Source organism: Lygodium microphyllum, chromosome 18 (genome assembly GCF_053477565.2).
Source record: "Lygodium microphyllum isolate KBCC chromosome 18, Lygodium_microphyllum_v1.1.10, whole genome shotgun sequence".
Lineage (NCBI taxonomy): Eukaryota > Viridiplantae > Streptophyta > Polypodiopsida > Schizaeales > Lygodiaceae > Lygodium > Lygodium microphyllum.
Genome location: NC_141152.1, coordinates 69069680 through 69082028, shown reverse-complemented (window position 1 = coordinate 69082028; position 12349 = coordinate 69069680).

Sequence of the window (12349 nt, the reverse complement as noted above, 5' to 3'; positions counted from 1 at the left end):
GTTTTGCTAGAAGAAGGATGATCATAGTTAGAATATTATTCCATAATTTTATTGCAACTATAATCACTCAAATAGATTCCAAACAACCATGCCTTTCTAATAAGGAGCAAACTAAACTTTTCCTAGAAATTTCAATAAATTTAAAACTTTCTAATGGAAAATTATAATGATTTCCATTCATCCAATAATAATTCAGCTCACAATTTGAGTTTAATACAGTGCAGTAAACACAATTTAACATAACTTAAATGAATCTAAATAAAATTTTATGGATCATATTTGAAGAATATACTAAAGTACTATCTTATTATTTATTGCACAAATTTTCACTAACTATGAAAATTATAATATCTTACGAGAGAATCTATAGAAATATTAATTTTTCTAATATGTTTTCTAGGCCATGACCATCAAGAAACTAATTTTTATTGACCATTTAATGACATACTAATAACAATCTATCTAAGAGTTTAATTATTTTAAAATATAAATATTCAATTTTTTTGATGATTTATAAAGTTAAAATGAAAATTTTTCATATTATTTTAACTAATTTTGTGTAATTTAACTAATTTATTTAAAAAGTACAAGTCTAACTTCTAATCTTATTTTTATAAATAGTTTTTATTTTAAAGCTTTTTTTATTTTTACTTAATTGGCTATACTTTCAAACCTGATTAAACTATATTTTCAACATTGCACTATTAAATTTTGGCATAGTTTTTACTATGTTTCTAATTTAGAAGTTAATAAAAATTCAAATCTAGTGAAGCTTAAATCAATTTTAATTTTATAATTTATGAGAATTTCTATGATGAAAAAGTGAATAATATAAAATATTTTAATTATTTTAAAAATAAAATAATATACATTGGTCGTATTTGCGATTATATTCTTAGCGTTTTGGCTAGCCCTGCCACATCAAGATGCTTGCATGGGACCATTGGGGATAGAAAAAGACATTAGAAAAGGACTTTGAAGGTAGGGCATTGACACACGAATGGACACTTGTATCCTTTTCGTAGAATTCATCTCACCTCATGATAAATTTACTCAATTGACTCTCACCCTCACTATCTCAAGAGTAGTCTCCTCTTTGTTTGTGTGTTAAAATTGTGAGGAGGGACTCTTCTTTAAATAATTTTCAAAATTAAAAAATAAGCGAAGAAATTTTACAAATTAAAAAAATTAAAAATAATCTTAAAAATTTAATAATTTAAAATAAATTAAGATAAAATTAATAATCAAGATAAATAAAAATAAGAATAAATATTTATTAGCTAAGAAATTCAAAAAAAGTTTAAATAAATTCACGATAAGTATGCATAATTGAATTAATTTGGATAAATCATAATTAAAGTGTGATAAAATATTTTCAAGCCAAATAGATTGAAATAAAATATTTTGAGCTTCTACAAGGGTGTATACATACATATAAATGGAAAAAACTTATTGAAAAATGGTTGAGGATGTGAAAAATAGGGCGGTCACACGCAATTAACTGAGGAAAAATACGTATATTACATATGCTCATAGTCAGAATCTGGATCTAACTTAAGCTTGAGCCATTGAGGCTTGATTTGGGATTGCAAAAGCCTATTTTTGGCATTGGTATGGATACCCATTAGTGGCTAGAAGTGATGCAAAACAACTTTGCTTTAAATGCTTAGAAAGAGGTTTTGGATGCTTAGAAAGATTGCACAACAATGTAGCCCTTCGAAGAGAAGAAAAAACGATATTCTCTTCTATTTTCTTTCTCTCAAATGTATGCACAATAGATGAGAAAGTAAAAATACCTTTCAAGCATTCAGTTTGGAGCCATTCTATCCATTTTGATTGGATATAGACCATGTTATAGAAGTCATGGAGAGCTATGGTAGCTTGACAACACGTTTGTATCTTGGCCACAACTTTTGCATACAATATTGGATTGATCTGTTCTATAGCTCAAAACAAAAAGGCAATGAGAGCTATATATTTGGATAATCACAGAGTCATTTCTATGCAAATTTTCATTCTCTATTTTATATCGAATAAAATAGTTTCAGTTTGGACAACATTTTTGGATAGCAGCTTACACTTGGAGAATCTTGGACTACTTATAGCTTGGGATTGCACACAAATTTTCATGGACTTTTTGTCTTGAAGGATTAATTATGTTGGTTTATGCTCACTTTGTGGAGATTATATGGGCTCAAATTTATGAAGACTGTTTACATGTACTTGGCCTCAAATGCTTGTTTTATGCTCAAAAGATAATCAGAATACTTGGAAAAGCTAGCAAAAAATTCATATGCCTTTGGGTGTACTGAAATATCATTTTGTAAGAAGGAAACTTGATTATTGTGGTTATAGAGTAATATTTAGTGATCATGTGTGGAAAACTTGCAAAGGATCTCTTGTTGTGGTCAAAGGGCCAAAATCTGTACTTAGTATATTTTTGGTAATAAAGACCATCTTGTAGTTGTCACTAAACATCCATCTGTCTCTTTATGGCATCACCCTTTGGGGCACATGCTAGTCACTAAAAAGTGGTATGCCAACTTGGTGAACATTACATGGATTTCACCAAGTGATTGAGGAAAGTGATTCAGAGACGCAGCTCACAAATGAAGAGATGAACTACTCCACAATAGAGTGAGAAGGGTTGGTAATGGTGCTTGTGGTTAAAAGGTTTAGACATCTTTTGGCTACACTATTTACTTTATTTATTGATCACATCATGCATTGCTTTATCCAGTTAACAAGACTTGCACAACAAGATGCATTGCCAAATGGTTTCTCCTCTCGTTGGAATATAATTTCTAAGTGGTGGGTGAGAAAGGAAAAGTAGCATTATAAAGCAAATCACATGTCATACATAAAAACTAGAGAAATGGTGTAGAGTACATCTTGCATGTCTTTACAAATGTTTGTGCAAGCCGTGATATCAAGTGAGAGTTGATAGCTCCTAAGAATCCTACTCAAAATGGTGTGCCTAAGAAGATGAACATGGCCATTTAGGAAAGGGCATGTGGTATGCTCTCTAATGTTGGTCTCACTAATGTATTTTGGATTGAAGCTATAAAGATAATAGTGCATTTGATCAATAGGACTCATAGCATGCCATTTGATCGCAAGATACTATAGAGGAGTTATGGTCTAGAAGAGTCCTAGTTATTGTCACTTGTGTGTTTTTGGCAATGAAGCATTTATGTATATACCTAGTGACAAATAGACTAAGCTTGATCCTAAGTCTAAGAAATATGTTTTTCTTGGCTATGGAGAGTTAAATATAATAGGCTATGACTTGGGAGATCTTGAATCAAAGAAGGTGGTATGCTGCCATGATGTCATCTTTAATGAGGATATGATGCATAAGTAGGCTATCAAGATGGTTGAGATCTACAAAGTGGTATTTTAGGATGATGGATAGCTAGCACATGAATATACTATACAACTTATTTCACATCATCTAGGGATTGGGTAGCCAAAAAATGCTAAGGTGGGAGTGCCACGATATAGTGGACAACTTCATGTTTTATAGGATAGATAGATGGGATAGCCAGAGGCTCTAGTTGAGCTAGTTTTATGTAGGTCTATGAGGGTTTCTGGACCACTTAGTATATATACTTTGCCTCTAGAATATGTCATGGCCACAAATTGTGGCAAGCCTTCTTGTTATGTAGATGCTATGACTAGGGATGATAATCATAAGTGGAAGAGGGCTAACCCTCTTACACTCCATAGCTTCTGCCTTGCATCCCACCATTGCTTCCCTCTCAAATTTATAATGTGTACATCTTGGGAGATGCATTTGAAAAGTGTGCAATATATGAGCATCCGAAGAGAGCAAGTGGTAGCTATATGTAACTTATCTATTGCTATTATATTAGTTGAATTTGTTATGTATACATCTTATAAGACATACTTTAAAGGTGTGCACTATATAAGTGTCCAAAGAGAGAAATGGTAGTGACACATAGGTCATATTAAAAGTTTTATGATCTACAAAGGAAAAAGAGAAAGATTGGCAAATTTCACCCTTTCTCTCTATTTTTACATTTTGTTTTCTCTCAATCTCATTGCCTAATAGCTTGTCTACTAGTTCACCACGATCCTAATCATATCATTCACACTAATTATTTCTTAACTATGTACTAATTAAACATATGTACCTACAACTAATGTACAAAGTTATCACAATATTAATTAAATACACCAAGGATTCTCATCGTAAAAATCATTGTGAGAGAGAGAGAGAGAGATAGATAGAGAGAGAGAGAGAGAGAGAGAGAGAGAGAGAGAGAGAGAGAGAGAGAGAGAGAGAGAGAGAGAGAGAGAGAGAGAGAGAGAGAGAGAGAGAGAGAGAGAGAGAGAGAGAGAGAGAGAGAGAGAGAGAGAGGATACACTAAACATGTTAAATACTACCAACTATCACTAATAACATATGAGTCACCTATGATCATATTACCAACAAGGCATAAAAATGATTCTATATTATATGTTATATGTTTTTTTATTTTATGACATTTATTGGATTAACTTTAATCATATTTTGACATGTTTTAGAGGTTTATAACCCTTATGGCTCCTGGGTGGGGCTCCAAGCAAATGCATACTAAAGTAAGGGCTAGTTTTGTAGTTGATTTTGGAAACCACCTCATGTGAATTCAACATGATTTTGTGCCTTAAAGTGATATACATAGATCCAAAAGTTGCATAATAAGAAACTTTGAGTTGTGTAAGTAGCTTTGTAATGGTTGCAAAGTTGAGGTATAAATCAAGATTGAGTGAGGTACTGTTAGAATATACTCATGTGAACATGTACTTAGAAAATATCTAAGAATACAATATCTAGATATTTAGGAGAACTAGATAAACTAGATCTAGAACATGTGGAGGATACTTCACTAAGAGAACCTACCATATCCACACCTTTATTGTATATATATGTGTACTCTCACCTATTCTAATATAAGTAGGTAAACTAGTGAGCAATACAAGTGTGTGACTCATTCTCCATCTCATTGTCTCATTAGCTCTCTCTCTTTCTCTCACCATCACTTTCACTACATGGTATCAAAGCACACCAAGCTCTTGAGGGCCTAGGTTATTAGCTTCTAGCTTTTGTCTACTTAGTTAATCCTTAGATTCATTTCTTGCATGCAATCCAAATCAATCACTTTGTGTGTAGATTAGTAGGATTTGAATCCATATCAAGGTAAACTAACCTTATTCACATGAACCTTGTCTTCATTATCTTGATCTCATTTTATCCTATCCACCTACTTATTGTCTATTCTTATTATCTTCACCTACTCTTATCTTCTTCATTATCACCTCTCCTTTTGAGAGAGAGAGAGAGAGAGAGAGAGAGAGAGAGAGAGAGAGAGAGAGAGAGAGAGAGAGAATACTTCAAAGCCATCCACCACCTACCTTCTTTACTATCCTTATCCTTTCCATCTACACACTCACTCTCCCCTCTTTTATTCTCACCCTCATTTGTGGCCCACCCATCCATTACCCATTAAAGTGATCTCCCACACACAATCCATTTAATTCTCACCTAACCTTATCCTCAAAGAATGTTTTTCCTAGCGACATATTTTCTATCCTTTTTCAAATCAACCTCATTCTCTTCATCTTGAGACATTAAGCTATCTAGGCTGCATATACTTCACTCATTTCTAATCTAGCTCAAGCCTTTATATTACTCCCATTTTCCTCCATTTTTATTGATTCTTATCCACAAATGTTATCTCTAATCTTATTCTCACTTACATAGACTACCTTATTACTTTGTGCCAACATGCATATGCTTTACATAGTTTCTTAGCTCCTTGCCCTTGCCACATGTTTACTCTCACCTCTTTTTGTTAAACTCTGAATGTTCTCCCTCAACTAAAGTCTTTGTCATAAGATATACCCACGGACCGCTTATTCGTTTAAGCATTTCAAGCAAGTACTAATGGATACCTCTCACATAGCCAATGTGCTATCCCTCTCTACAAGTGTAGTAAGCTTACCTTGATGCTTGATTGAGTTGCTTCCTCTCTCAAGTACTCCTATAGCTCCACGATTCGTGATGCAAGCTCAAGCATCCTCAAGCCTCTTCCTCCAAGCTCTATCCTCCATAGCCATGCACAAGACGAGAGAAGAGAAGAGAAGAGAAGAAGAAGAGAGGAGATGGTGGAGGGCTTCACCTCTAAGATCCCTCACCCTCACATACTCACTCCCTCACTCACTCACACTCCCTCCCTCAAGTACTCACAAGCAATCAAGAGAAGAGAAGAGGAGGAGAGAAGAAGAAGAGTCCACCTTGCCACACACTAAAGAATGAGTTCTCATTCACTTTTTGACTTTATATACATGCCCTAAAATCCCATGGGTACCCATCCCCTTTTTTACATGACCAACCATTGTGGTAAGGTTCTTTTTCCTATTTCCTTGTACTTGGCCTATTTCTTTAGTTTATGCCCGTCGTCTACCCTTTTACAATTTGCATAGGAGGGAGGCTGGCACTTTTTTACAAAAATTTTGGAAAAATTTCTCTTAAAAATGTGCTTTTGCCTTTAGCTTGATTTTAGAGGCCATCCTTGCGCCCTTGCTTGTTCTTCGTCTTGCTTCTTCCATTGCCTCTGTATTTTATTATTTTTTATTCCATCTCAAGCTGGGGTTAACATTATCCCCCTCCTAGTATAGTGCCAGTCCCATGACATTGATGTGGAGTGGTAGGAAGGAGGGATGGGTGTAGCCAGGGTGGCTTTTTGAGTGTGTATATAAGCCCTTGTGGGGGTTGGTGTTGGATGGACCGATCCTTGAAATTAGAGATGAAGTTAGGGTGGGTCCCTCTTTGCTACTAGCCATGAGGAAATTTGTCCTTTGAAACTGGATATGGTGTTGGACGGATCCTTGTGGTGGAGAGAGGCTAATGGGCAGATCCATTTTTAAAATTGAATATCAGGTTGGACAAGTCTCTGTGTAAAGAGAGATCGATGGGCCTGATGGGTGGATCCATATTTAAAATTGAATATCGTGTTGGACAAATCCCTGTGTGAAGAGATGCTGATGGACGGATCCATCTTGAAAATTGAGGATGGTGTTAGACGGATCCGTCTCCTAGCCCTCCACGGTTGCCTTCTCTTGCACTATTCCAAATGAGCTTCTTCATTCCCTTTTTAACTGGGGTTGCCTCGGTCGCCCCTGCTTTGTTGCGCTTGCATGGTGACATTGTCACATAAGATGGGGAGTGCATTGCATGGATGATGGGGTTTCCAGGGTTGGTGGTTGGGGCCTTTGTTTGTGCCTGAAAAGAAAATAAGGTGCACTACCTAAGGGTGTGCTCAATTTGCCGTGTGGTGCATTGTGCTTGTGCTAGTGGGACTGAGAGCTAGCTTGGGCATTGTCCCTCACTTAAGGACTTAGTTTGTGCATAAGGAAGGTGCAGTGCATGTAGCTTAGGGTGAGAGGTCTAACCATAGGCGAGTGCTATCTCCCTCGGTATGTCCTACTTACCCTTGATGTGCCCTAAGCATGTGTAGTGGGGAATAAAAAAGGGCTAGGGGGCTAGACATAGACACAGAGCTGGCCGATTGAGGCCATCAGACGTGCCTGACTTGAGAATCCCTAGGTGCAATGAGTGTGATCTATGTGCAGCTTGCTGTTTCTTTGAGCAATTTATCTTCCCCTTTCCATTCTTTTTTTGTGGATAAGTCACATAGTCATGACTGAAGTTAGTCTTCGTCATCGGAGTGAGGTGGAGAAGGGGGCTTAATAGATTTGTTAAGGAATTGATAGCTTTGGAGATACTGTTTGAGGTTTAGGCAGACATGAAGGGTGGTGGTGGAGAGGAATGGATGATTGCATCAGGTGAAGCGGCTATTATTCATATCCTCTAGAAGAGCTAAGCAAAACGAAGGTAGTAGAGTAGCTTGCATCATTAGTCAAGCCATCCCTGTTGGGGGTAAAGGCGCCTCCACCTAGCCACTCATGTATTACTACACTAATAGTCACCACCACTGCACACTGTAGGTGGCAAACGCCCGTCACCCTCACTTTATTCTTTATTCTTTTAGTGACAGTTTGAATAAAGGAAGGCCTGATCACACATTGTGACTGTTGGAGTTCCCATTTCTTGTCTCTCTCTTTCTTGCTCTTGCTCTCCCGCCATAGCTCTCGCATGCAAGCTTTGATCCTTCTCACCTTTCAACTAGTATCAGAGCACTGTTTCCCGACTCTTGAGCTTGGCCTGTGGCATTCTCAGCTTCCCATTGACTCCCCACTCGCATTGGGTCTCCTTCTCGGCAGCCATAGCTCATTCTCTTGAGCTCCCGTCACTCCCCGGCTTCCCGAGCTTCTTTCCGGCCTATTGAGGGACCATCATGGCATTGACATTGATGTATTGCTTCATTATTTTAGAGTTTTACTTCAGTCCACAGGTCTAGGTAAACAGGGTTTTCACATGTTGTGGGCAGCCACATAGCTCACACCTCTTGGAGCTTCCTTCACCTGGATCTTGCTTCCAACCTATCAAGGCTTGCTGAGGCTTGGTGTAGGCCTTCTTTGGTCCCCATTAGTGCCCCCTTTGGGCCCCATTGTTGACACGTGGGACAACAGGTCCCCCCCAGCCAGCTCACGTTTTTTTTGTGCCTATTTCAAAATCTGGCCCAAAAATCACTCTTTTTGTCATATCTCGGGCATTCGGAACTCGATTCAGGCAAGGTAAGAGTCTAAGTTGGGGTTTTGAATCGCTCCAGACGCGATGGTGATGTTGGATTTGCCAAAATCGGATGACAAAATATTTTACAATAGATTTCAAGTTTAAAACAGCATGTATTTGTATGCCTATGGCTTATGTGATGCTTCTACAGATGTCTATTGATACCGGATCACTTGTGGATGTTATGCCTCTTATGTGAGATGCATTTGGAGCTGATTTAGCTCAGTCATTGACTATTTTGAACAATCCTAGATCTGTCCAAAATAGGGCAGCCACCTGTTACTTCAATTTTATGCTTATAGGTCTTGGTACTTGATGCCCGATTATGCCCGGTTGGTGCCTATACATACGGGAATGTATGCCTATGGTTTGCCTATGGTTTTGAGCTTGGATTGAGCACTGATTTTCTTAGTTTACAAAGGTTATATGCTGCTGGAAACTTCAGGGCTGAAGCTATTTATGCTACAGTTGGGTTATGCCTATTGGTCACGGGGTGCTCCCAGCTACCTGGTATGATGTCATGATGTATTTGGACTATGCCACATGTCTTGTTTATGCTACGAAATGCTTTTGACTTGAGATTAGAGCTCGATTTGGGGGTTTAATTGTCACTTCTTTGCAACTGGCATTTCATTTATGACATGGTTTATGCCTAGGCTACCCAATACGGGTTATGATGTCTTGGTGAATGCTCTATGCTTTGGCTGTGTGGATGGTAGTTGTTTGAGCTCGTCTCGACATTCATTTGAGTATTCCCTTGAGCAGTTGGACATTGACTTGGATTTTTTCATTATGACTTGGCTTTTTCCATTACGACCTTGGATGCTATTGAGGCATTGTCTTGGTTACCTGTCTTTGGTACTTTGACTTGGTTTGCTTGAGCTGTTGAGCTCGTTTATCCGCCTTTTGAGCCAGTGGGAGCATCTTTTATGCTTGACCGACATTGAGCAGGAGGTTTATGCTATTTGAGCATTTTGCAGATACTTGAGACTTTGGGATCTCTTACACTTACATGTTGCATGGTTTATGCACTGATATCTTGGAATTGCTTTTGACCTGAGCTTGGGCTTTGCACTCTTATGAGCATAGACCTACTGGTGTCAGGTCTTGCCAGTGTTATGTATACTTTGCCCTATTGTCCAGGGGTATGCCTACTCACTGATGGATGCTTTGGTCACATGTTTGGGTGTTTTCTCAGGGTCTTGATGAATGTTTGGTGTTGATTTATGCCCGTTTATGGTTGATCATGTCTTGACTATCATTTCTTGACTTGGTACAGTGATTTGGTCAACAATTGCCTCTCACAGTACCCTGCTATCATTTGTTACAGCAAGTATATAACTCCGGACTGACATGGATTTTCATGCTGAAATATTTTGAAATGATGTACTTTCACTAGTACTTGGTGGGCAACAGCTTTGATTACACTTTTCTTGCCATTTTCTCTCGATTTTGGTGATTTTTTGGTCATTTTCTGCAGTAAATAGCAAGCAATTTTGAACTTTCTACAGTCTTCCAGCCTGCATTATGGCGAGTTTGTCCACTAATCATGCTATTTTTAACATCACTAAGCTTGATGATACGAATTACTCTTATTGGAAGAGCCAGATTTGGCAGGTATTGGTGTAAAAATTACAGATCACACCATTCAGGTTTTAGCGGGTAGCCGCTTGCAACTATGCCAAATGAGGATTGGTTAGAGCTTGATGAGTTATGCAAGTCCACTATTGTATTATCTCTCACAAAACAGGTTCATTACAATGTATTTGAGGAAGAATAGAGTGCATGGCAGTTGTGGGATAAAATCAAGAATCTCTATGATAAGAAGAGTCCAGCGAGTCAGATGTATTGGTTGAAGCAGCTTATGGATCTGTGCACGAAGGAGAATGTGACCATGTCTACTCACTTGAGCCAGTTCCATGCTATACTCAAGAACTTGACTTCGCAGGACATCACTTTTGCAGAGGATGTCACTCCTCTTTTCTTGCTTGGTACTCTTAATGAGTTATGGGATGTATTTCTCACTGCATTATGTGCCTCTGCTGCTACCTTGAAATTATCTGATGTTGAGAGTGCTCTTCTACAAGAAGAGGTTAACAGTAAGAATTTGGATGCCTCTCGTGTGTCGCATGCTATGATAGTTAGAGGCAGGAATGATGGATATGGAAAGAATAGCAGTGGCACTAGCCATGGATGGGATTCTCAAAAATCTCGGTCCAAGTCTCGTGGGAAGTCACATAGCAAATCCCGTGGCAGGAATGCAGATGTTACTTGTCACCATTGTGGGAAAAAGGGCTATATTAGGCCACAATGCCATGAATTGTGCAATGAAAGGCGCAAAGATAAGGGGAAAGACAAAGTGCAGGATAAGTCTTCTGATCGCAGCATAGTGCCTGCAAAGTCTAGTGTTAAAATTGAAGAGATCAATTTTATGCAGCATGAGGATGTTGATTATGATTATATCCTTGCAGCTTCTTCTAGTGCTTTGCAGATGACAGAGATACACTCTATGTATGCACAGTGTTGGCTCTTGGACTCAGGTGCATCCTTTCATGTGACACCTTGCCGAGAGTGGTTTCATCCATACCGTACTGTTTCAGGTTCTGTGCACTTGGGTGATGACAGCTCTCTTGATATTGTGGGCATAGGTGATGTTAGGCTACAGTTTCCTTCTGGCAACAGTTTTGTTATACAAGATGCACATCATGTACCTGCTTTGACATACAGTCTCATGTCAGTTGGACAGCTTGATGACACAGGTTATCATTTATCTTTTGGAGACTCTACATGGATGATCACTCGTGGCAGACTTGTGATTGCGAGAGGTGCCAAGGCTGGCACCTCTATCCCTTGATTGTATCTGCTTCTTCCCTTGATCATGTTTTGTCTGTGGGTTCTATCCCACATTTATCTCTTTGGCATGCCCATTTGGGCCCTATGTCTTTGAAGGGAATGAAAATGCTTTCTGGTTTGTAGTATTTACGGCCCTTTGATTATGTATATTTTGATTCATGTGAGCATTGTCTTTATGGCAGGTAGACTGGGTCCACGCTTAAGAAGTCTGGTAGGCCACGCATGAGTGAGCCCTTGGCATTGGTATATTTGGATGTCTGTGGGCCCATGCCTTGTCAGTCTATGGGTGGTGTAAAGTATTTTGTTACTTTCATAGATGATTTTTAACGAAAAGTTTGGGCTTATCCCATTAAGCTGAAATCTGATGTCTTGGCTATGTTTCAAAGATGGCTTGCATTGGTTGAGAACCAGCCTGGGTATTGGCTAAAATGCCTAAGGACAGATAATGGGGGTGAGTATGTCTCATGTGCTTTTGAGCAATTATGTGATGATAGGGGTATTAAGCATCAATTGATCGTCCCCTACACCCCCCTAGAATGGTTTGGCTGAGCAGATGAATCAAACCATCTAGGAGTGTGTACGCAATATGCTTAGCCATGCAGGCCTACCACAGTGCTTTTGGGCTGAGGCAGTTAGTACAGCTGTGCATATCATAAACATATCACCTTCTAGTGGTTTGGATTTCTAGGTTGTAGAGGAGGTATGGACTGGAAAACCTCCCTCTTATGCGCATCTCTGTGTCTTTGGATGTGAGGCATTTTTCCATGTGCCCAGGGACAAGAGAAGTAAGTTGGA